The 22,976-nt window shown below is 38.3% G+C and overlaps 1 protein-coding gene across 3 annotated transcripts in view; it reads left to right on the top strand.

Annotated features, from left to right (window-relative positions):
• Positions 1 to 22,976, top strand: part of lpp (LIM domain containing preferred translocation partner in lipoma) — a 136,191-nt gene that overhangs the window by 20,126 nt on the left and 93,089 nt on the right. For 2 of the 3 annotated variants that reach the window (XM_071923447.2, XM_071923446.2), the window contains exon 3: positions 22,554 to 22,625. The gene's annotated coding sequence lies outside the window, so the exon portion shown is untranslated. The remainder of the gene's footprint in view (positions 1 to 22,553; positions 22,626 to 22,976) is intronic. The other variant, XM_078285698.1, reaches the window with a different exon arrangement.

Here is a 22,976-nt window from a genome sequence, read left to right as displayed (position 1 = left end):
TTAGCTGTCTCTTTGTTGGTGTCATTTCTGATAAGCTGCAGAGAGAACTCCCTTAACATCCACATCAAAATTGTGTTTGCATGTTCTGATAACACTAAATGTTCCTCGGTCTAATTGATTTAAGAGATTATTTCAGGAGAGTTTTAGTCATGCTTACTTTTCTGGGCCAACATGTTTTAAACGATCATGGAACGGCTCAGGCTTGATTTCTGTTCTTTGGCCCTGTAACAAAAAAAAAAAGTATGCCATCAGATATACCATACTTATCATTTATCTGTATCCTCATTCTGATGGCTCTTTCAAATCTTTTTTTTTTTCCTCTATCCACCATAGATCCTTGTCTAAGATTTGCCCTAATGTGAACAGGCATTTTTTTTTTGGATAATGCGGCGAAGCGGCAGTATAGCACATGCATAATCTGTAGATGGAAACATTGAAATTAGCAAACTCTGAGGTGTATATTTGTGTTTACCAAAGCATGCACTGCTGTTGAATAGAGAAATCTTTCTTATTTTCCTGAAACAGATGGTGAGGTGCTCATATGGGAACCTGAGCACTTATTCGCTGAATATGAAAATGTTGAACAGGTGGTCCAAGAAGCTTCACTCCCTGCTATGGCTTTCATTAACACACTTTTATTCTTCTAGTAACAATAAGCTTACTTCTGCCCTCTGAGATGGAACAGGAAAACACCTCTAGTGCCGCTCCTTCTTTTATATGCACAAGCTGTCATACCGTGGCCTTATTATGTATTATTAGACACGACCCCCTCCTCCACCTCCACAAAAAAAAAACAACAAAGAAACACTCACATGCACGCACACAGTCTGAGCCTGTTTCATGATCTAATAGGTGCCCAAAAGTATTTGTTTATTAGAGCATAGGCCTAGTTTGCTGTTGTGGTTCAACTCCGTTTCACTGGTCATCTGAAGCTGCCCTTCAGGCCCTGCAGTCATGTTGGGATGTGTGCAGATATCTCAGTATGAGGTTTGTTTGCACCACTCATCAACCATAAATGCTATAAATGTTACATTCCCTTACACTAAGTTTAATAGCATCTCCTAGGTGCATCGTAATTGGTGACCTTAAGCGCATGTTGCTGTTTGTTGATGTCCCTTTCGTTGAAAATTATGAATAAAAATGACACTCGTTTTTTTAAGAGCAATGCTGAATAATGTCACCTTATTTCAACTGTTCATATACACTAATACTCAGCATCTGCTAATGGATGGTAGCGATCATCTTTTCACAGTTAGATGGATGTATTGTTCAAAAGAGTCAGGCCCATGGCTTTTATTTTTTGCCATCCGTGATTCTTGTAGAATAGAATATTGCCATGGAAACTATGGGCTTGCATTTTCGGTGAGTTAAGTGTCAGGGTCATCAGTGGCGGCAAAGTCACTTTCATTTTTACATACTGAAAGAGTTGTGTGATCCTTTTGAGGTGTTTTTTTTTAATCATTTGCGGTGCAGTGAATTTTACAAACTGTAGAAATTGCAGACTGCCAGGACTGGTAAAATCAGTTTACCTGACATGTTTGCCCATTTAAATGCAACTACAACCTCAAAAAAATCTATATTCATAGATGTTTTACAGATTTATAATTCCAATAAATTATTTATTGAGTTATTGGGCTTTGAAATAAAGACAGTAAAGTGAGTCGCATAACAAGAAGAGCAATATTTGTATTGATTCAATTTAACCTTTCTCTCCTCCCTGTCTCCTTCAAAAAATAAGTCATCTACTACAAAGCGTTGGACATTTCAGGGGTTTTTCAAGATGATTTACAAGAGTGCTTCCTTTAAGTGGATATGAAGAAAAACCTGTTATATATTCAGCCAGGTTCATTCATTCATCGGTTCATTCAGTAAAACCACGGCTCTTAAGGCACATCTTGAGCTTTTGAGCACCACGCTGGATTAGGTACGCAAAGAAAATCCACTCGCTCTGAGGTGAGAGCAGGGATGTAGTGCAGCCTAAACCCGCCTAAACTCAGTTTACACAACTTTTTTATTTGCAGATAGAGTTTACCCACCGTTTTTGGTCTGGCATGAATCTTTATGACATAAATTTATAGTACACATCGTATTAAGCAGCATCAAAGTGAGGTAAGTTATATGAGGATAGGGTCGTTTAAGGAAAAAAGAAAGCATAAATTAATTTGAATACATTATTTTGTATTTTTTTGTTTTAAATGGTTTGCCTTATGATGATGACTGATTGAAAGGATTGGTTTACCCACTTTTATATTTACCACTACATCACTGGGTGAGACCGCATTCACTAGCACAACACTGACACAGCTTTTGTGCATAGATACATAAATACGCTGTATATGCACACATTCACATACGTGCTTGATCCATGAGCAAAACACACATGCGCGCAGGCACATTTTTTTGTTCTGCACCCATAGAAAACCGGGTCAACCCGGCAACGTTTTGTGTCGTGATTCAGATGCGATGTGTTATGTGCAGTAGCGATCCCACTGCTTCTGTGGAGCTGCGTAACCATACCAGTGTCTTTTCTGGCACACGCTGAAACCACTGAGAACAATGGGGATATCTGTGCTCTTTGCACTGCAGCCAAGCCACCTAAAAGGTCACTGATGACTTCAAAACTATTATAGGAGCAGATATTGGAATTTCACCATACATGCTATAATGCATAAATTTCAACAGAAGTTTTGTTTCACCTGTGTTGAAATATTCTTCAAACTTAAACAATATTTAAATAAAAAGAATCAAAATAAAAGCAACACAGTAGGACAGACCTACAATTTGGCGTTTTTTGACACTAAGAAGGCATGTAAGCATTTAGAGGATATCATTTAAAAAAAAAGAGCCGGCAGAGCGGTCACGTGACGGTCGTCTTTAAAATTTGTCCAGAGACACCAGAGGAACGTGGCCTGACAGAAGCCACCCGACAAGATGGGGGCACAGTGGCACTGTAAACTTTGCTTGCCAAGCAGGGTTCTTGTTTTCTCCGACTGTTTGTTTGGAGTCCTGGCTCACAGTCAGTCTGTTCGGGCCAGATTCTTGAAGCACACATCAAGTCGAAGAATGACTAGCGCGGCTGGCTGCCAGCTGAATTTGAAGAACAGTTTTGCTTCACTGTGGAATTTAGAAAGCTTAACTCTTTCTTGGTCTCGACTGGAGCTGTTGCCAAAGGGTTTTTCTTGACTCAGTTTTGAATATAGGGGCTTTATGTGAATGGACAGATTCTCTACTTTTTGCTGGACTCTCAGGGGAAAGCACCAGGGAAATTATGTTATGGCCTCCTTTTTAGGAAATTTCGTCGTCTCTCTCTGTGTTTCCTCTCTCATTCATTCAACAGTCATTCATTTAAATCAAACCTAATGCCAACATATGTAAGGTAAATACAGTACCTCAGTGGAAGCATCTTTGAGAAGAAATATAAGTCCCTTTCTCTGATTCATGTGCTGTTCCTCACATTTTCCTTGGTGGAGGTTTTCCAGCTTGATAATCTTAACAATATGCAAGCATTTGGCATTAAAACAGCTCCCAGGACTGGAGGAAAAAGCCAGATCTGATCCGATTCAAGGATATTTTTAGTTGATAATTGCTTACTTTGTGTAGTACCGTCTCCAATTTTCCATTTTATGAATTTATCAAGGTAATAAACTGTATTGTTAATGTGTAATCTGTCACCTCTTAGAGCATCTTGTCGTAGTTTCTCAAGAACTTAAGAGACTTAAGAGAGTCAAATTTGGGGGAACTATGTAATTTGATGTAGTCACTGCCTTAAAATCACTTGTGTGGCCCACTTAAATGATAAATAGGCAGGGAAAATCCTGTATGTATGTTCATAAAAATGTCCACAGTATTGCTAATTCTTTGACTAAATAATCAGTATAGCACAAAAATGTATTGCTAAGACCAACATGTAGCCTTCAAATGTAGTTACTAAGTTAGTAAATTTGTCATGCAAAATATCCATAATGATTGCAAGTATGGAATTTAAACACAATCTGTATTCTGTACATCAAAATGTCATCAAGTCCCAAAGCCCCCATGCTGCCTCACATGGTGTTAAATTTAAATGAAGACTAAAACAGCATTGTTGTCTCTGTTGCAGTATATGGACCCTCTATAAAACTGCTCTTCATCTGCTGTTTGGAAAAGAAAACTTTGCACTTATGACTCATGTCATATTTCTTGTGGGACGTTTTGACTGGTGAATTGGGTCTTCATGCCAGATAATGATCCTTGAAAGGAGATGCTTTGACATATCAGTCCATTGGAAATCAACTGACATTATTCTTTTTCAACTTGACAGTTATTAAGATTTGTGAAAGCCATTTTGTCATCACTCCCATAGGCCTCCAGTGTATCTGAAAGTGTCTTAAATACACCATTCATAAAACCTCACACCTCACTTTTATTCTGCTGCTCTGAACACGTTCCATTCCCAAGAGGTTCAGACCAAAGTTCTGATATAATGGTTAGTTCACTTTATTGTTGTCCATTTTATCAGTTGGTGCTATATGTAGGTAATGAGAGCAGTTGTGGTTGTAGACACGTGTCTGTATAGCATCATACTGTATAGTATTATCACATCAGAAATCCCCCAAAAAATCTTTTCACCCCCCAAAATTTTAGCTTTGAAAAATAGGATGACAAGGGTTCATTCCCAGCTGTACCTCACATGGTGCCTGCAGTGTTTTACATTCGTACGCATTGTTTAACAAAGAACCGTGATTGCTCTATTGTGGCATCTATTATCATGGGAGTGTGCACATCGTTAACATCAAATTTGGAACATTTGGATGAATGAGGCTGACAGTGCATTCATGTCACACGGGTATTTTCTTTCTTTCTTTCTTTCTTTCTTACTTTCTTTCTTTCTGTCTTTCTGCCTTTCTTTCTCTCCTGCTCTTCTTCCTTCCCTCCTTCCTTCCCTCCTTCCTTCCTTCCTAGACATACAATAGACATGGAATATACTCTTCCTGGCCTAGACCATGGAAGTTGAAAGGCTCTCTGTCTTCTCCAGCTGCAGCAGATAAGTGTCAGTGAGGTGTGGCAGTTGAGTCAGACATGCCCACATGGTCAGAGCTACACTACAGCCCACAGTGTCTGTAATTAATAATTTGCATGTGATATCTATCCTACAGATGCTATCTCAAACAGATGTACCAAGGGGAGGTGTTCTGTCACAGATAGTGTTATTTCACGGCACCAAACGGCGGATGGCTGTACTGTATGTGTGAGACTATCACCTCATTAGATGCACACAGATTGGGAAAACCTTGTTCTTTGCACTTGAATGACATGCAAATTAAATTTCTTCCTGAATGAACATTTGGTATGGCATTGTATACAAAATGGTCAGAAGTGACAGTATTGTTATTATTGTTATTATTATTGATTGCTGGTGTTTGAATGTCCAAAATAGCAGGGTTAGTGTCATATTATTTTTTTTTTCTTCTTAGCAGGATCATTTTTCCAAAGTATTAGGCAACTGACGGTGTTATGTTCACAAGCTTTTAACACAACAGTGTTAAAAGCTTCACTTCAGTATGTAGGCCTGGAATATATCTGAGCTTCCTTAAGTTGCTGAATTTAAGTGCACAAGCCCAGGTAGATAAGTATCAGCATCCAAGTCAAAATAAAATGAATAACACTTAATTCATGTAGTGTGCGTTAAACTTTTACTATTTTCCAAGCTTGCAAATTATTAAAGTTTGTAAGTAAATAAGTAACTAGTACATTTTTACAGCATTAAATGTACATTGGTTGTCCAGAAATTATGTCATATTCTGGCTGCTGCCTTCAACTGCAACACTACAAATACTGTATAATCTCCATTGTTGGCAGCTCAGTTCATTTACAACAGCTGTCATTCCTTTAAAATTCATTTAGAAGGATTTGGTAATGTAATTAATTTAGTTAACTTTATTTCTTGTACAGGAAAACCCTCACTACTAGAGTGCACATTTAGCAGACATAAATCCATTATTTCATTGAATCAATGGCTGCTCTGTTGGCTGGGTGGGGCCACTCAACAATGGAACAGAAAATAATGCTGTATCGAACTGGCATATGATAGTGCACTTTGTACACAAGGGCGGCTGAGCTCTGCACATATGTTTGACCGTTACCATCAAGTCATGTGTTCGCACCTCCAGGGTGATGGGCTATTGTCAAACAATTAGTTCTGTTAGGATGATATACAGTTGGGCTGTGATCACTCTCCACAAGGGAAGTGTCATGCAGAAAACAAGTAAATAAGACATGCTTAGGATCTCGAGATTAGATTAAGACAACCCCAGAATGATTAGGAGACTGACATAGATACCCCGGCTAGGTTTATAGATGGACCAGTGAGTGGGCTTGGATTTGCTTTAAGCATCAGGAACAGATAAACGGCAATAGCCATCAGTCAATTAAGGATAAAGCGTTCCACAAACAACTACGGGTTGAACTTTACTTTTCAATTAATCCTCTTTGGGTGTCACCAAGGGCCATAGTGCTGCAGAGTGAGCAGTGGAGAAGTGAAAGATTAAATAGTGTCCTAACAACTGGGCAATAGGCCTAAAGCCCCAGCATTTAAGCCAACCCTTCTGATGCTGTACAGATGCTTTTCACCAAGCAGGGTTCCAGTACTTTGTTTTTCTTCATGAGTTAGACAGAAGTCTGATATGTTCTAAATAAGTGATAAATCATTGATGTCCAAATGTGTTCAATTTTTGGATTTACACAATCGCCTACATTTCTCCCTTCTACTAAGGCCTTTCAGGAGCTTTTAAACATAAAAAAAAAACATCCATGCAGTAATACGTTTGTCAAAGTGATCTGTAAGAAATCCCTGCGCTAAAGTCCTCATCTGCTGTGGGGGAAAATCTCTCACAGTGATTTACTGTGGGGTGTATCTAAATCATTCCAGTATGTACTATACAGAAGGAAAAAAAACATGGTTCTCACACTGACATATTTGTGAGAATGCAGCTGTTTCATATGCCACTGAAACGTATATTATCAAACTGTGATGAATCTCACGCTCCGTGTTGCTGATAGTGTTTGGAGTGAGCAACAGTCTGCCACAGGGGCTGAGGGCCTTATTGCGAGCTCAGCCACTGGTATTGTGCGCCTTAAAGAGGGTATGAGGAAACCCTCGCTCTGTGTGACATGATAAAGTTATGGGCCTAAAGCTCCTCATTGTTATGTATCTGTGGTCCTGCAGTCCAGTGCTGTGGAATGCAGAAAGGGTGAGGGAAACAGCGATGTGGTTGCCAACCCATAGGGCCTGTTGTTCCTGAGAAAAGAGTGTAGAATTGAAGCTATGCCTGTGAGTTAAGACAAAGGGCTAATGCAACCTGGCTTTTTCTCAGCCTCTGTCACAGGGCCAACCCCAAATCAAGACGATTTGTACACAATTGCAATGCAAAATCTCTGTCTGCCGCAATTCCTTAAATTGTAGCTCAAGTATTTAAAAAAGCTCAGTTTAAATTGTCATGAGCTTAGTTTTATATTCATTCATGTCTTTTTATCCTACGCTGTACTAAGGGGATTCTTGAGCAAAGTCATCTGTATTCTGTAAACAAAGTGTTATTGATGAGTTGATTCTATGTGGCTTTGCCAGTGAGGGAGCTGGGGAAGGGATTATGTACCCAAGCCAAAACCCAATAGAAGTTTGAAAAAGGGGATAGATGTGTACTGCTCATTGTGGCAATAAAGGATAAGCTGTGTTGAACAGTAAAATAACCGCTCAATACCTGTGATATGAAAAAGGTTTGGGTATCTCAGACTCACTTAAGTGAGAAATATCTCAATTTACCATCATAGAATGACATAGTATTTATGACTGATTTAAGAATACTAAATGCACAAATTCACTGTGTTTTTGAACAACTTTCACTTGATGTTTGTGCTTGATAACAGCTTACCAAGGGCCCCTAATTGAGGAGCTTTTCTGGAGATCTTCGATGAGGTTTCATTTACTTAAAGACTTAGGCATTTCTGGCCAGTGAGACTGGAAAGGTGTAACTACAGTATAGCATATGGCAGAGACTGTGAGAAATCCAGCAATCCGCTTACCCCATGCTTACAGTAGGGATAATACCTTCTGTGACTTTTTTTTTGTTGTTTTTTTTTTTTTACTTCTTGCTTTCTGTTCCTCTGTCCGCAATTCGGTTTCAATCACTGTTGTCACTCAGCTGCAACTGATGTTATTTTGTGCTTAACGCTGCCTCTGGTCAGCAGGCCTATTGCAGAGGAACATCTTGTTTACATCCACTCTAATCTATTTTTTTAGCTTAGCTTCTAGATATCTGTTTTTCAGCAGTGAGACAGTAAACTTCTCCTTAGCTAAGTTGTATCGAGGGTAGATGGCATTAACTTTTTTTTCCAAAATTGTTTGTCTAAATCAGTGTGATACAGTTTATTATCCTTAGGGAAATTCGGTTTACAAGGCCACGACAGAACAGAAAGCATGCTGCACATCATACACACCATCATACACAACACTGGCCACAATACAACACAATCGCAAGTTAACATTCACAGTAAAATTATACATCTGCTCAGTTTCATTTTATATAGAAAATAAAGCTCATATGTTTGTTATGCATTGGTGGACATGTTGTATATCTCATTTTCTGCACTGAACCTTTCCATGTTTATTGCTAGACTGACTGAACTGATAATTTACCTATGATTGAATGCTGTATGTTGTATGACTGCAAGGAATTACATAGCTTATAAACTTTCCAACTGTGGGATACTTTCAGCACTGTTTGATATCTCATGTCATGTATACAAGGATCATGCAGTCCAATGGGAGGGAGGAGACTTTGAATCATGAAGTCTATGAAGACAGTTTTGTAAAGAAGTAACCGCTCAAAATCAAATAGTGCATGATCCACAATGATTTGGATTAAAGCAACAAGGCAACATAGTTCATTTTTCTCATAAATGAATCAATAATGATAAACTGATGATTTAATCCAGTTAGAAGTTACTCCTTGTTGGTGCAACCCATCCTCAGACCCAACCATTCTCAGAACATGCTCCCCTTTCTGAATGCAAGTTTTCAATAAATCAATGAGCATATTTCTCTGTGATGACATGTTCATTGTTCAGAGATGCCTCTGTTGTTTTGAAGTCTGTTGCTTGAATGCAGCTGTTAATGTTATGAATGTGGAAACATTAAGGAGAGCTGACACATCTCTGTCAGAAGCTATTGGTCAATTCCTGCTGTTTTCACAATGGCATTGTCAACATCGCTTCTTTCCTGGGTCATAATATCTATTAATATAGGGCAGTGGCAGAAATGAGAAAAAAAACAAAAAACATTTCAAGAACAACACAAAGTGCGTTTAAGGCAAAACTCACAATAACAAGTCAGATTATTGAAAGATCCTCTTCTTTTGGGGTGCTCACACACATTCAGAGGGTTTCCCTACACAGATTCCCTGGGACGTTTGTGAGAATTCAATCTGACGTCTTAAGATCAGCGTTTTATTTTGAAACATTTTATTGTTTGCTTTGGAATGTTTGGGAGACTGTAGAGATTCTATGTTGACATCAAAGAAGGAGATGTTAGAGCTTTATTTTGTTACATTATTAAACAATAACCTGTATTCTGAAGCAGCAAGCAGCAGGCCAGAGGTGAATCACCTGTTCAAATAGGCAAAAAATGATAAAAAAAATACTATCCTTCAGATGAGGCGAAAGGAGCCAACACGTCTGTTGTTGAACTTGTAATTCAACCCACATCACAATACCTGCTACACTCAAGCTAGTCCTAGACTTTAGTTCAATCTCTGGAGCAGACTAAGACTCATTTGGACCTGGACTCACATTTCATTTAGAGCAGATCAGGGTAACAACTGGTCGAGGATCCAAATCAAATGTGGATATACAAAAGTGCCCTTAACATATGTTCCATATCTGTGATATTGCATGGAAGACACAATGACAAAATATTGCCGTAAATTGAAAATAATTTAGAATGATTTCATGTTTTTTTTTCCATTCCCTGAGCCAATTCAATTCTAAAATTGATTTTAGGAGAGATAAATGTGAGGGTATCAGTGGCCTTTCAGATGGTTCAGAGTTACACATATGCACTGTACATGGACATCACATACTAGTGGTGTTACAAATATATGTCTGGGTGCAAACTCATTAAATGCAGTGAGATAATAGTCAGACCCAATCGCCCCTATCATAAACATGTACTCAAAACTGATTTACACCCCTTACACCACACACACATAAACACAAACACACACAGTTGACAATTTGATCACCCAAATTACATGTTTGCCTCCCTTTATCATATTTCATGGCTCAAGACCGCTTCAGCACAACCGGTTACAATAGTATGGCCAGACACTTGACTTGTTTGTGCATTCAGGATCATAATTAACTCTCTCCATTGGTAAAATGTGTCTTCTCGCAATTCATACTTTTCTTTTGAGACGAGGATTCCAGTCTATCCATTCCTTCCTAAATTACACTTTAGAAAGTTTTTAGAGAGTCCCTGTGTATTCCAGAGAAACCCCAGTCAGCTTAATTATCACCTAGACCTGTTCACCATAGACTTCTGTGCTTGAAACACCCAACTGTACGCACTATTTACTGCAATCCAACACGTGTACTCACTTTTCACTGCTTTGCTCCATCACCACTCTTTAAAAAAGACTAATTTCACCTAAATTAACTCATATATATTTTTGAAAATAGAGAGGGTGCTCCTCCTCCAACGTTAGCCTACTAGCAGACCCAGCAGAGAGTTACTTCTTAACCTCAAGTGTTAATTTCAGAAATGAATAGCAGCGATTAAAACATAAAGGTTGAAGATGGTATCATACTCATCTTTTTATTTCAGCCTGTGCAGGTAGCTACAGCAAAAAAAGTCATCCAGTTGTATGATAAGCATTTCCTTTGGTGTGATAAGAGGCCCTAGGATAATGCCTGTCAGATGAGGCCAATTAATGATGGCTTGATGTGATGTTTTATCTGTTCAAGGCAAGTCGACAGCTCCTCTCGCTCAGTGTTGTTCCCTTCCAGATAAGCTTTACTTTGTTGACATTGCCTGAATCCATTCCAAAAACCAAAGGCACTTATTAGCTACCTATCCGAGAGTGACACATGTCTAGCTATAGGCCAGTGCTGAATTATGGTCCTTCATTGTCACCACTGTAGGTTTTGGATTTACAGTTCGATGTAATTTTGAGACAAACTATTACAGGCACAATACAGTTGTTTGGCATTTTTAGAGGCTAGGACCAATGTTCCCCCTAAGCTTCTCGCTTACAGCTCAGGGGGGCAGTTTGGAGCCCAAATCAAATCACACATCACACAGATCAAATGTTTTGCCATGCACAGAGGTACAAGAAGTACCAGATATTCATGAGCTGGGTAAATTTAAAAAATCTAAATATAGGCCAATGTTCTTTTTAATGTGTTGTTTGAATAGTCTCTGAGCCACACTACTTCATTGGTGTCCTTGGTGGAGAATAAATGATGTGTTTTGTTTTAATTCATTGACTGTTTTCTCTAGCTTAAATACTTTCACAAATGGCAGTAAGTTACATGATTTTATATTTTTGGTCTATGAGCTACAAACAGAAATATCTCATCTACTATTTCTTGACAGAATTAATTATTGATCCTTTTGTTTTGATGTGTCATTGTCCATGTGTGCATTGGAGAAGTCACAATTACTACAGTATGTGGTCGTGAGGAAGCTTCTCTACTATTTATGCCCTTATATTACACAGAAATATGGAGACAAATATAGTCTGAGCTCTTACGAGTAATTTCCTCTGGCTGCCTCTAAAGCTCAGACTGAGCTTCCTTGATCTCAAACAGAGTAACCTTGATACAGGTTAAATAAAATAAATCAAAATATAACACAGGGAAAATATAGATATTTATTACAAGTGCTGGTCAAAGCTGCTCAGGGAAGGATCTGTATTGTAACTCACAATCACCAAGTAATCATCAATTTATTTATGGCAGTCTATTCATAAGTCCCTGGTATCTACAGACTCTAAAGGAAGCTCTTGGGTTATCTCGTTAAGCATTTCTGTAGCATTCAGTATATTTAACACAACTGATCAGGAATAAAAAACTAACTTTTTGCACTTTAACCCTTTTTAAACTTGTTACATTTGCTACATTTTACTATATAATACATTTACATTTCATTTTTTAATCTAAATCAATTATAATGTTGTACCTTCTCTTATAATGTTGTACCTTCTCTCATAAGAATATCTACCCCTGTATATAATCTTAGGAAATATCACCAGATAATGCATGCAGATTACATTGTTGTTACTATGTGTACTTGTCCTTACCATGGCCTTATCTTGTTCTTTAAGCACACTGTGTTCATATGCTTATGCTACCAGATATGTCAACATGTCATAATATCCAACACAATTTATGATGAGTAATTATGTCGGCCTGCAGAACAGCTGCCATTTTAAAAGCATTAAGCAAGATGCTGTTAGTAGGCCATAGACTTACAGGTAGTAGAAGTTACATTATCAATAGAAGAAATGAAGACTTCTCTCTATTACTCAAATCTTTCGCAATCTGATGAGCAAATAAGTAGCGTTAGGCGAGGGTTTATGCAATCTAATATTTATGCAGCACAAGCTTGGGGGACTCTGGGTGTGTATTGTGCTTGCTGTGTTTGAAAGGCATTCGTTTGACATCTCTGCCCTGCTTGCGGTAGCTTGACATCATTTGCATGTAGTTTATTAGTGGTGTAGCTATTTGTTGTCTATCAATGTTGACTTGAGACGCCGTGTCAGCATAACTGAATTTGCTTTTCCTGCCCAAACCGATCCAGTTCCTTATCAGGCCTCTGTTTAAGAAAGAGGCAAATTTTTTGGCCATCATTCTTGTTAGTCTCTGCTGTTTCATTTCAGCTTTTCAATCCCTTTGGAGAGATATTAGCTAAATTTCTGTGGTGTGGTGCTCTGAAAACTGGCTGGGAAATGAGTCTGAGGTATTTGTCTCGCTTTCTCCACAACACTGCAAGTCCCTTCAGTTGAATTTTACAAGTCAGGGAGAGAGAGAGGAGATAGGTGTGCAGCCGAATGAATGAATCAATCTCAAGTTTTCTTTGTCGTATGAGTCATGTCAAATCAAACAATTTTAAACTAAAACAACACAAACCTAATTTAAACAGAAAACATTGTAGATCAGGTAGAATGTGTCTGTTTTGACGGCGTTATCTTTTTACCAAATACAGTATTCAAATTCCTTACTGCCTTACCTGATGAGAGACAATACTCCTTTTTTTTTAAGAACCTTGTTATTCAGTCGGATGTCTTACTGTACATCAGTTCTTTCCTCGTGGGTTCATGTATTTATTCAATAATATAGCCACAGTATAGTGAAATTGCATTAGTGTTGTTAAATTCTCAGCTGGAGTTGTGGCATGCTTGGCATCCTTCCAGATCTGCTTCTATGGCGGTACATTACCCATTTCAATCAACTAAAGGTAGATTGTCTTTTGTCGTCATATTGATTTGCTGAAAACTTGAGCTATACAGATCTTGCCTTTGTTTATTGTTGATGCAAATTTTTTTTTTTTTTTAAGTCTGTTATCCACCACAGAGTTATGTGGGAGATGCATAAGGTTGTGTTGTGATATATTTACAGCTGTCAGTCAGTAACCTCCCGAGACTCGGATAAGATAAACTCCTGAGACGTCGCATCTTACCACTTGCAGTATCAAGGAGCAAATACTCCAGTCATGCAAGCCATCCAATTCTATTTGATATATCCCATGCCAATATAAGCTGTCAGTCAGAATTAAAGTCAGATTCACATATTTACAGAAAAGTTACGTCGCTGTCATTAGGGAGCAAAGGCCAACAACTCAAGTAAACTACTAGAACAGCTGTTCAAAAAAGTCTTGCAAGTCTTGTTATGGAGTTTTGAAGTGTTACTTTAACAAACATAGCTATTATCCACTGGAGTAAGTGGTGCTTTTTGCAAGAGTATAATGCAGGAATGTGTTTCCTGTTTTTCTGCTCTAATTCTAAAATTCATCAAATGAATGATGGTACTAGATTCTGAGTACAAAAATAGTGTCGAGAGCATGTTCAAAAAAAGATTTGCTCAGCAAGTGTTTTGACCCTTCACACTTTTATCTCTGTCTGTTCATGTATAGGTGTTTCAACAACATTAGAGGAGACAGGATTTGCTTACATGCAACTCTCAACTTTGAATCAAAGTAGAGACTGCAAGATTTCTGATCAATTCAAATCATCACTTAAGCTAAGAGGGAAACTAAATAATGTCAGGCTGAAGACACACAATTTTTAATAGTGAAGTAGTGGTGCTGCCATAACAAAATGGTTAAGTAGGCTTGAATATATCACTTCATATAAACATGTTTTAACTCAAATATAGTGTTCAGAATCAGCAGATAAAGCATGATGTGACATTCAGGGTAAAGTTTTTTTCATACCTTTGAAGCTACTTTGAAGAGGAAATTAATTTCAGACGGTTAGACAGTTAAGTGGGAGCAGTGGAGCTACCTTTTCATTTCTCACCTCTCATTCTGGGGTGTTTTTTCTTCTGCATTGCTCAGGGAGTTGGGGGGGGGGGGGGGGGGATTGTTACCCTTTGTAGTAGTCACAGTTCGAAATCTCATTTGTAATGGTTATCAACTGGTTGGAGTCTTCACAATAGCTAATGGGGAAAACAAATCGGCATTTGCCATGTTTATCATTTGATTAACCCTCATATTATCTGTCTCTGTAATTAGCCTAATTAGGAGAGGCTTTACACTGAATGTTTGATAGCTTCTTGTAAAAGTAGGTTGGAAACTCTCTGGCCTTTCGCAGATGGAGGGCTGTCTGTGTTTCAAAACTGATAATGTGCCAGGTGGACCTTCACTGACCGTTGCTATAGTATATTGTCATGCTCTATTATGTCTCTTGAGAGTGATGAAAGCAAGGGAATAATTTGCAATTTAAAAATGACACCAAGTGACAGTTGAAAGGGCTATCTCCTATCAGAAATAATTGAGGGACATGATTATGTATTAAGCAAATTGACCGGTGTAGATAGCCTGTGTTGGTAGACATAAAACAATGAACACACTGTTGCGGGACCGATAGAGAAATAGGTGTGTAACCGTTGTGTCCGTTGCTCTAACCCACCCGACAAGTTTGTTCTCGTCTCTCTGGGGAGCACTTGCTGCCTGTCCGCTTCTGTCAAGCTGGAATCAGCCATCTCTTGTCAGGTTACAGAGCCTACCCGAGCGGCAGACAGGATTAGTTGTGATTGAAACCCTCTCCTTCGCTGAGCTTTGAGCCTTGTTGCTTTGACACAACAAAAAGGTGATTTTGCCTGCTGGCTTTCTCACTCCTGTTGTCGTGGCTAGTTTGTGTTAGAGGCCAGCGGGGGCTTAAGGATCGGGTTGGGTGACCTCAAGTTAAGACAGAATGGCCGAGATGGGGTGGGTTGTTGTTGGTATTAGAGTTGAAGTTGGCTTCAGTCAAGTGCCGAGGTACAGGAGAGTTATAACCTCTCTAGCAGACTCCAATAAATGTGAGGTTATAGTTATGATTTTTTACTGTTAGTTTTATATGCCTATCACCACAAATTAACAATCATTTTACTTGAAAATACATTAAAAACTTTACTGAAGTCTTTGATTTCTGTACTATTAACTATTAGTCAGAAAAATATGTGTATGATCATACTTTGAACTGAATGTAGTGCCGATACGTGCCATTCTCTCTTGTATGTAGAGAACATGGAGCCAAACTCCATTCAAAAATCGAACAATGTAATGTGGCCTGGCTTATCGGCAAAAGTACATACCTGGTAGTGCATGACTTAAGGCCTTTTACGAATCTTTAGGAGCCACTTCTCAATTCGGCATTCATCCAATCCACCAAGCAGCTCTTATATCAATAAAATCTCACACTGCTTGCTACCCGCCCTCCATGGTGCATTTTGGTTGGAAGAAGATTGTGGGAACAGGCAAACCCATTCCCACAGTTGAAATTTTATTGGAAGTACTGCTTGGTGAATTATATGTACACCGAACTGTGGCCTCTAAAAATTCAGAAAATTCTTGAGTCTTTATGTGTGTCTGTGTACCTTAACCGATAAGCAAGGTACAAAACTGCCAGTGCCAGATATTTGAATGTTTAGTGTTTAGTGTGAACGTTAGGCATTAAACAGCCTTGTTAATAGTGGCTATATTATCCTTAAACACATCTCCTATAAAGACAAAAGTACATCATGAGATAGCACCAATTAGAATTGAATAATAATAATAATCGTAGTAAATTTGAATAATATTAGTATATATAAGAATTTTCCTAGCCCTCTCCTTTTCGTCCTAGGTCTGATTGTATAGACTGGCCAATACCCCTCACTATGGGGGGACTTTATGGTGGTGTTTTCTTTACTTAATCCATACCCTGCATGTCTCATAGGGATAAGGGAAATAACAAATTCCCAATTACTCTCTCACATTGTGCGCTAAATTTCTAAATTCATCTTGTGTACAGAACAGGACTTTACATGAGTGTTTCTAGGGCAGTGTGCGCTAGAGAACTGCGGGGGATGTACGGATAAATGGAGCAAAATGCCACTGCTTCTTAGCAATGTCCCACTGGGGATGCTACAGCACCAGTTTTTCATATCCCAATAACCTGACCTTCTGGTAACCATATATATATTTTTTAATTGTTTTTTTTTTTAAAATAGCTTGTGATCGATCAAGAAATTTAAACTTCTTCCATGATAAAAGTGAGCTTGGCTAAAAAAAAATGGAGGACCACTTAACTGGAATATAAAGACCTCAGAATAAGCAGCATCAATGAGAAAATCACAATCTTTGCTCTTGAGCTCGTGTTGAGATAATCCTGTCATGTACGTAGCTGTACTGTTTGCCATGGCTACATTTCAGAACATGATGTTTGACTTGCCAGGTCCTCTGATGCCCTGACACTGGTATTGCGCTTCCAATATTAAATTTTCAACACTTGAAAGAGGTCCAAAACAGTCTTTTGCTTTTATTAATATGTCAACACATGGCATGGTGTCAAACTTCCGGCACTTTCAAATATTTACCCTTCCGCACAAAACATCTCAGGGTCCATAATGACCACTTGAACTCTTAGCTCTTCGCTGTTTCCAAACAGTGGAGCGTGGGGAGCAGGCTCTCGTCTGTGTAATGTCGCATTAGCCTGTTCAGCCATTCAACCAGCTCTCTAAAGCAGAGCAAGTCCAATGCTGAGAAGACTAGGCAGCAACCTCTTGCAGATGGGAACCTTTAATTTTTAAAGCTGTTTTATCCGCACGGCTGAGCCTCTGCATGTTACGTCACAAACCATGAGTGCTAATCCCAATCACCTACCACCCTATATTCAGTATGAAAAACCTGCCAGCCAAAGGGTGATATACCTCTGTCTTCATCTCTTCAGTGTCTTTTTGAAGTGTTGTTTTGATTGGTGCTTGGTGAACCAAGGGCCGGATTGTTTTAGGTGCACACTACTTAGGTGCCAAGGCCTTAGGTGGAAGAAAAGTTTAAAAAAATAATAATAAAATGATTGTTGCACAGTGTTCCAGGTAGAAAAACGTTTAGCTTGTACAGTAGTTTAGTTCACTTTTACTTATCAACTGTAGTGTATGTAGGAAAACATTATGGACAATATGGGCCACCCTCAAAGTGTTTTCAGTTATTGTCTTGTCCAGTGTTTGCTCCGTCTGGATTCATTTTATATTGTTACATGAAACGGTTATTGTGTATTTTGGTGGTTTGTATTGTGTGTTTTTTTTTGTTGTTGGCAGAAATTATTTCCCTCATGGGATCAGTGAAGTATTCAAGTTTAGTCAAAATCCAGTCAGTGGTGTCTGAGATATTGCATGTGACACATGCACGAACAAATGAACAATGTAGCGCCCCCATAAAGCCAAACAGTGTAAATTGGAATACACCTGAACACAGTGGTGAGATGCATCATTCCCCGATCAGCGGTGTCTGAAATATTGCTTTTGAAAGACAGACAAACAAACAAATGAACAAACGGATGGAGACACTTTATCTATCCCTTCTATCAAAAGGCTGTTACAAAGCAATCTACTTGAAACTTACGTAACAGCACAAAATAATGTTGAGCTCCTGATCGTCCTTCACTTCTTGATCAAAATACCGTTATAGCTTCCTGCTTGCTTTGGGTACACAAAGTCTGTTTGCAACTGTAGCTTTTCTTCATAGGTCATGGCAATAGCAATTGTTCAACCTACCTGATGTAGGCCAGCTTTGGATTTTAGAACTTACGTAGCTTCTTGTAAGTCATTAAACTTTATTATTATATTATTACATTTAGGCTTGGAGAATGGACTGATCTTATTGGGAGACTTCATTCCTCTGCTGTAACAGGAGTTGGTCATGCATTGATCTTTGTGTGGATGGGTATGTTAAGAAAGAGGGGGAAGAAATAAGGTATAGAAGCTAGTGGAGTATTTTGCAGGCCGAGGACCATGAAGACCAGAGGAAGACTGCAAACTCTAGTCGTGGCAGTTTTCTGTATGTTTTCTACATGTCACTCAGTCTGCCAGCTTCTTGGAACATTTACTAGAAAGCATGTTAGGCTTTTCCAAAAATCTCTGAACCTTGCCATTTTATGTTTGAATTCAGTACTCTCTGTGGTCCTCTTTGGATGGTTTTGTTCGATAGTTTCCTCGGTGGATATGAAAGATTAATGCAGCAGAAACACCTGCAGCAGTTCCTCAATGACAGCTGTAAAAGTGGAGAGGAACAGCTGTGAGAAGACAGCCCGACTGCCATGCCCTCATAAAGCAAACTGTGAAACATGGTGTCACAGCTTTGTGAGTCATCGTGTAGCTGCCCCAGCAATCAGAATTGCCTTTCCATTCATGAGTCTTCAATGAGGATGCAACTTTTTCTGGGACTACATGTGTGCTTTCAACCTATGCCTTATGCATCCCTTACAGCTGTGTGTGTGTGTGTGTGCGTGCATGCATGCTTGTTCATGTGCACGCTTGTGGGTGTGTGCGCTTATTTTTCGTGTCTGTGTGTGTGTAGGAAGTATTTTCCATCTACCACGGAACATATCAAAGCAGATAAAGTAGAGTAAAGTGAATGCATAATTTAGCTTATTCAGTAGCATAAGTGGATTCATGGAGGACTAAGGCGAAGTCAAATAAACAAAAAGCATGTCATGTTTAAAGCTCAGGATTAGTGTTCATTGTGCCATTGTGATTAATCCACGGCCACAGTCGGCTAAATGAACTATTAAAAGATCCGAGCTTTTTTGCTGGTGGTTTGGGCATCATCCAGTTATGGGTAGAACTGCTGTGTATCGCTCTGTTACAGCAGCATGATGCAACTAGGTTCAAATCAGCGAGACGGGCATAGCAGGGGGGCATTAATAATGCCAACAATGGAAATAATGGTTTAAATATACTTAGCTTCTTTGGTGGGTTCCACTCATGCACATGCACACAGTGCCAAAGACTGGCAGTGGCAATTCTAGGAAATTTTTGATGGGGGGCCGAAGGGGGACCAAGAAGAAATCGGGGGATAGGAAATCAGCAAACTACCAGCTTCAACTGATTGTAACTGTCGCTATTTTATTAAAATAAATCAGTTTCAATATGAACATAGAAAATATTCAAGTTAAATACATGTGTACAGTGTTATCTATCTATCTATCTATCTATCTATCTGTCTATCTGTCTATCTGTCTGTCTGTCTAAATATTTAACATCTATTCTTACATCTATTACTTAACATCTATTCTCAGTTATTTTAGTGATAATTCAATAGCAGATATATCATTTGCCATGTGATATTTCAAAAGCACTTCTAATGTTCATCATCCCATAATGACTGTTGCAAATGTAGTAATCAACAATGACTCTAAAAACACATATGCTTCTGTGGTGATATGATGCAAATATTACCACCTACAGTGTATTTCCACAGTGTACAAGACTGGACTTGCAAAACTTTGAAACCAGCTTCTGCTGAAATTAAACAAGAAACTCAGGGTTAGAGAACACAGTAAAAGAAGAAGAGGTGAATTTGTTAGAAACAAAGAAGTCTATATTGGTATCAGGACCTCCTACTTTTGCAATTCTTGTTCTAGTACAATTGGTGACCAGAGACATTGTGTTTCAAAGTTGACTTCTGAGTAATACACTTTTGTTGCTCACAAGTGAAATTTTGCTCTTTGTGATTAAGGCCTATATGAGTCAAACCTATAGTGACAGCTATAGGTTTCTGAGTGACTATATCTGAGTGACTGCTTAGAATTGCTCAGCCATGATCATTAGGTCAACGGCCTTAAATACAGATCATTATGGCACCGTCCACATTGTTTTATTTTCAAATGGTAACTCTAACAGTCTTCTTTATTGTCTCCTGAGCCGTAAGATCAGAGCCCCAGTCTTTGTTTTGACATATGCCCCAGCGATGTCAAGGGGTGATGCCGCATTGTGATCTGACAAATTGTCAGGATCTGTTAAAATGTCCTCTTGCTTTCAGATGCACAGTCCATTTGATGTCATGGAAGCAGACAACAATATATGATTGCTAGCTCAGTGAGAGATACAGAGACTCTGTTGTGTCCTGACGCTAGTCATGTCTTCCATAGCTATGTGTGACCTTTTATCCTCTCACTGGGATTTTCTTTTTCCTTAAATTCTTTTGACCGTCATCTGAACATATTCGTAACAGAGAGCCGTCTGTCCAGCAAGACAGGTTCTGTCTTTGACTTCTTCAGCTCTCCCTAAAAAATATGAATGCTTAAATTTTAGCGTGAGCAGAAAAAAGCTTGATTAAGAAGCCGTCTGATGCCGTCTTAATAGTTGATAATGAATCTTTTGTTAGATTTGTGGGCAGATAACTCATATAGCAAATAACAAATGACTACTACCAACACATTTGGTTCATTTGGTGAGATAAAGCAGAAAGCAACATGGGGTCATGGGGTCATATGTAAAGACACAGTACTGAAGAAGTCTTGCTGCGACTGCCTTCATTGGCATTCTGTGTGTAATACATATATTACCCAGGAGTCTCTTGATCCTCTTAAATCTCTCCTTCCTATTATGTGTCTGTAATGTCAAAGGTCATCATTGTATTTATTTGGATGATCCTCTTTAGTGTATCTCACAAAGGGCAAAGATGGGGATGTTGGAAGCAGGAGCAAAACACATAGGCAAGTGTTCACCGCTACTGGAAGATCTTGATTTATACAAATACAAATCCAGCGTGCCAGTAAGATTATTTTGTAGTTAAGGTTTTATAGTTACAATTAAGGCAAAGCTATTAGATTGTTTTTATTTAGGCTTTTAATCTATGAATCACTAGTGTGGTATTTATATTGAGGTCTACAGTGATGTTTTGGATTCAGGTTTGTGTTCCCCAAATGGCAAGTGAATCACTTGTTATCTTTTTTAAAAGAAAGTTAATCTTCAATAACATGCAAGCTGATTTATTGGGTTTACTGTGTACTATAAGGCCCAGTATATAAAAGCATAAAGTGATTATTTGGCCAAATAGAGCAATGTAAACAGGTACTGAAACATTTCCTTTCAGCACGTACTGTACTGTGAGTCTTAGTTACACATACTAAGATCATTTCTTCTTTTTTTCCTCTTTTCAATTCATCTTTTATTTCGTTAGCCATTTGAGCGTCAAGAAATGAAAGCGTTTTGCATTGAAAGGACAGGTGGGTGTGAGACACCAGCACATGTCTGAATTGTAGCATTAAGAGCAGCAGAATATCAAAAGTAAGAACCATTCAGTGACGGCAGGAGGAGCAGGGATTTGAGCAGATATTAAAAGATGATTGTGCGTGGGCTTTTCTGCTGTGCTCCAGAGAAAAAATGTAAACCCTGTATCAGTCAGACTGAGGATAATAAACAGCAAAACATCAGAACACAGAGCAACAAACACAAACAAAAAGAAGGATGGGAAAAAGCACACCATATAAATAGTTCAAATATTTCAAGTGATTTCAGAATGTGATGGTGAAATACTGGATGTTTGTGGCCTCAGCCAGTGCAAGTTGTTTTACTCTGCAAGTGTTCTTTTCACCGTAACTGTATGAAGGACAAACAAGCCAAACAATAAAATGAAATGAGAATAAAAAAATAAATAAACTAGAAAACTTCAAGGCATAATATTGATCACCTATCAATTGGATTTAGAGTTGGATCCTGATTTCTCTCTATAATATATTGTTCTTACACAATGGTGGACAAAAAACCCAAACTTAAAAGAACAACAAAGATAGTTGGAATGCATTGCGTAAGACCTCAAACTATGTTTTGTTAAATTATATTATTTTATTTTATTTTGTTATTTTTCTCATCTGATCTGAATCCTTGTTTCTGGCAGCTGCATGAACGCTGAAAATCATTGATGGTTTCATCAGCATTACGAGATCTTTCAATACCTTTCTGTTAGAAAGCCTTTTTAGTGTGAAAACAGTTTTCATATTGTTATTCTCACTATTCTTTGTCTTGCATATCACATTTTCTTTTTTTTTCTTGTTTAGGCATTACAAAAGATAGCAGTTTGAGAAAGGCCAGACCTTGTTGTCCTACACAGAGAACTGCAACAGGTACAGGTATGTTCTTTCAGAATGGAGATTTTTTTTCTTTTTCCATCTATTTTTATTGATTTAAAATAAAAATGAATCTTTGCAATAATGTTTCAGGTTTAAACAACACCCGACATTGCTTAAATTTTATTTGCTGTTTTGTAAGTAACCCATATTTTACACAATGCGAGCACAATACTGACAACACTTTTTGATAGTTCAAAGTGATTTCCTTGTGCAGCCTATACAGTAACTTTCATGAAATGGGATGTATTCATTTTGACAATTAATACATGTCAGAACATGGAGTGTAATACCTTGGTTTTTATTTTAAAAAATCACCTTACAAGCTTAGTCTGACATTATAGCTGAAATGAA

The sequence above is a fragment of the Centroberyx gerrardi genome, chromosome 9 (genome assembly GCF_048128805.1).
Source record: "Centroberyx gerrardi isolate f3 chromosome 9, fCenGer3.hap1.cur.20231027, whole genome shotgun sequence".
Lineage (NCBI taxonomy): Eukaryota > Metazoa > Chordata > Actinopteri > Beryciformes > Berycidae > Centroberyx > Centroberyx gerrardi.
Note: the sequence above shows the minus strand (reverse complement) of the source record. Positions and strands in the feature narration are given on the sequence as shown.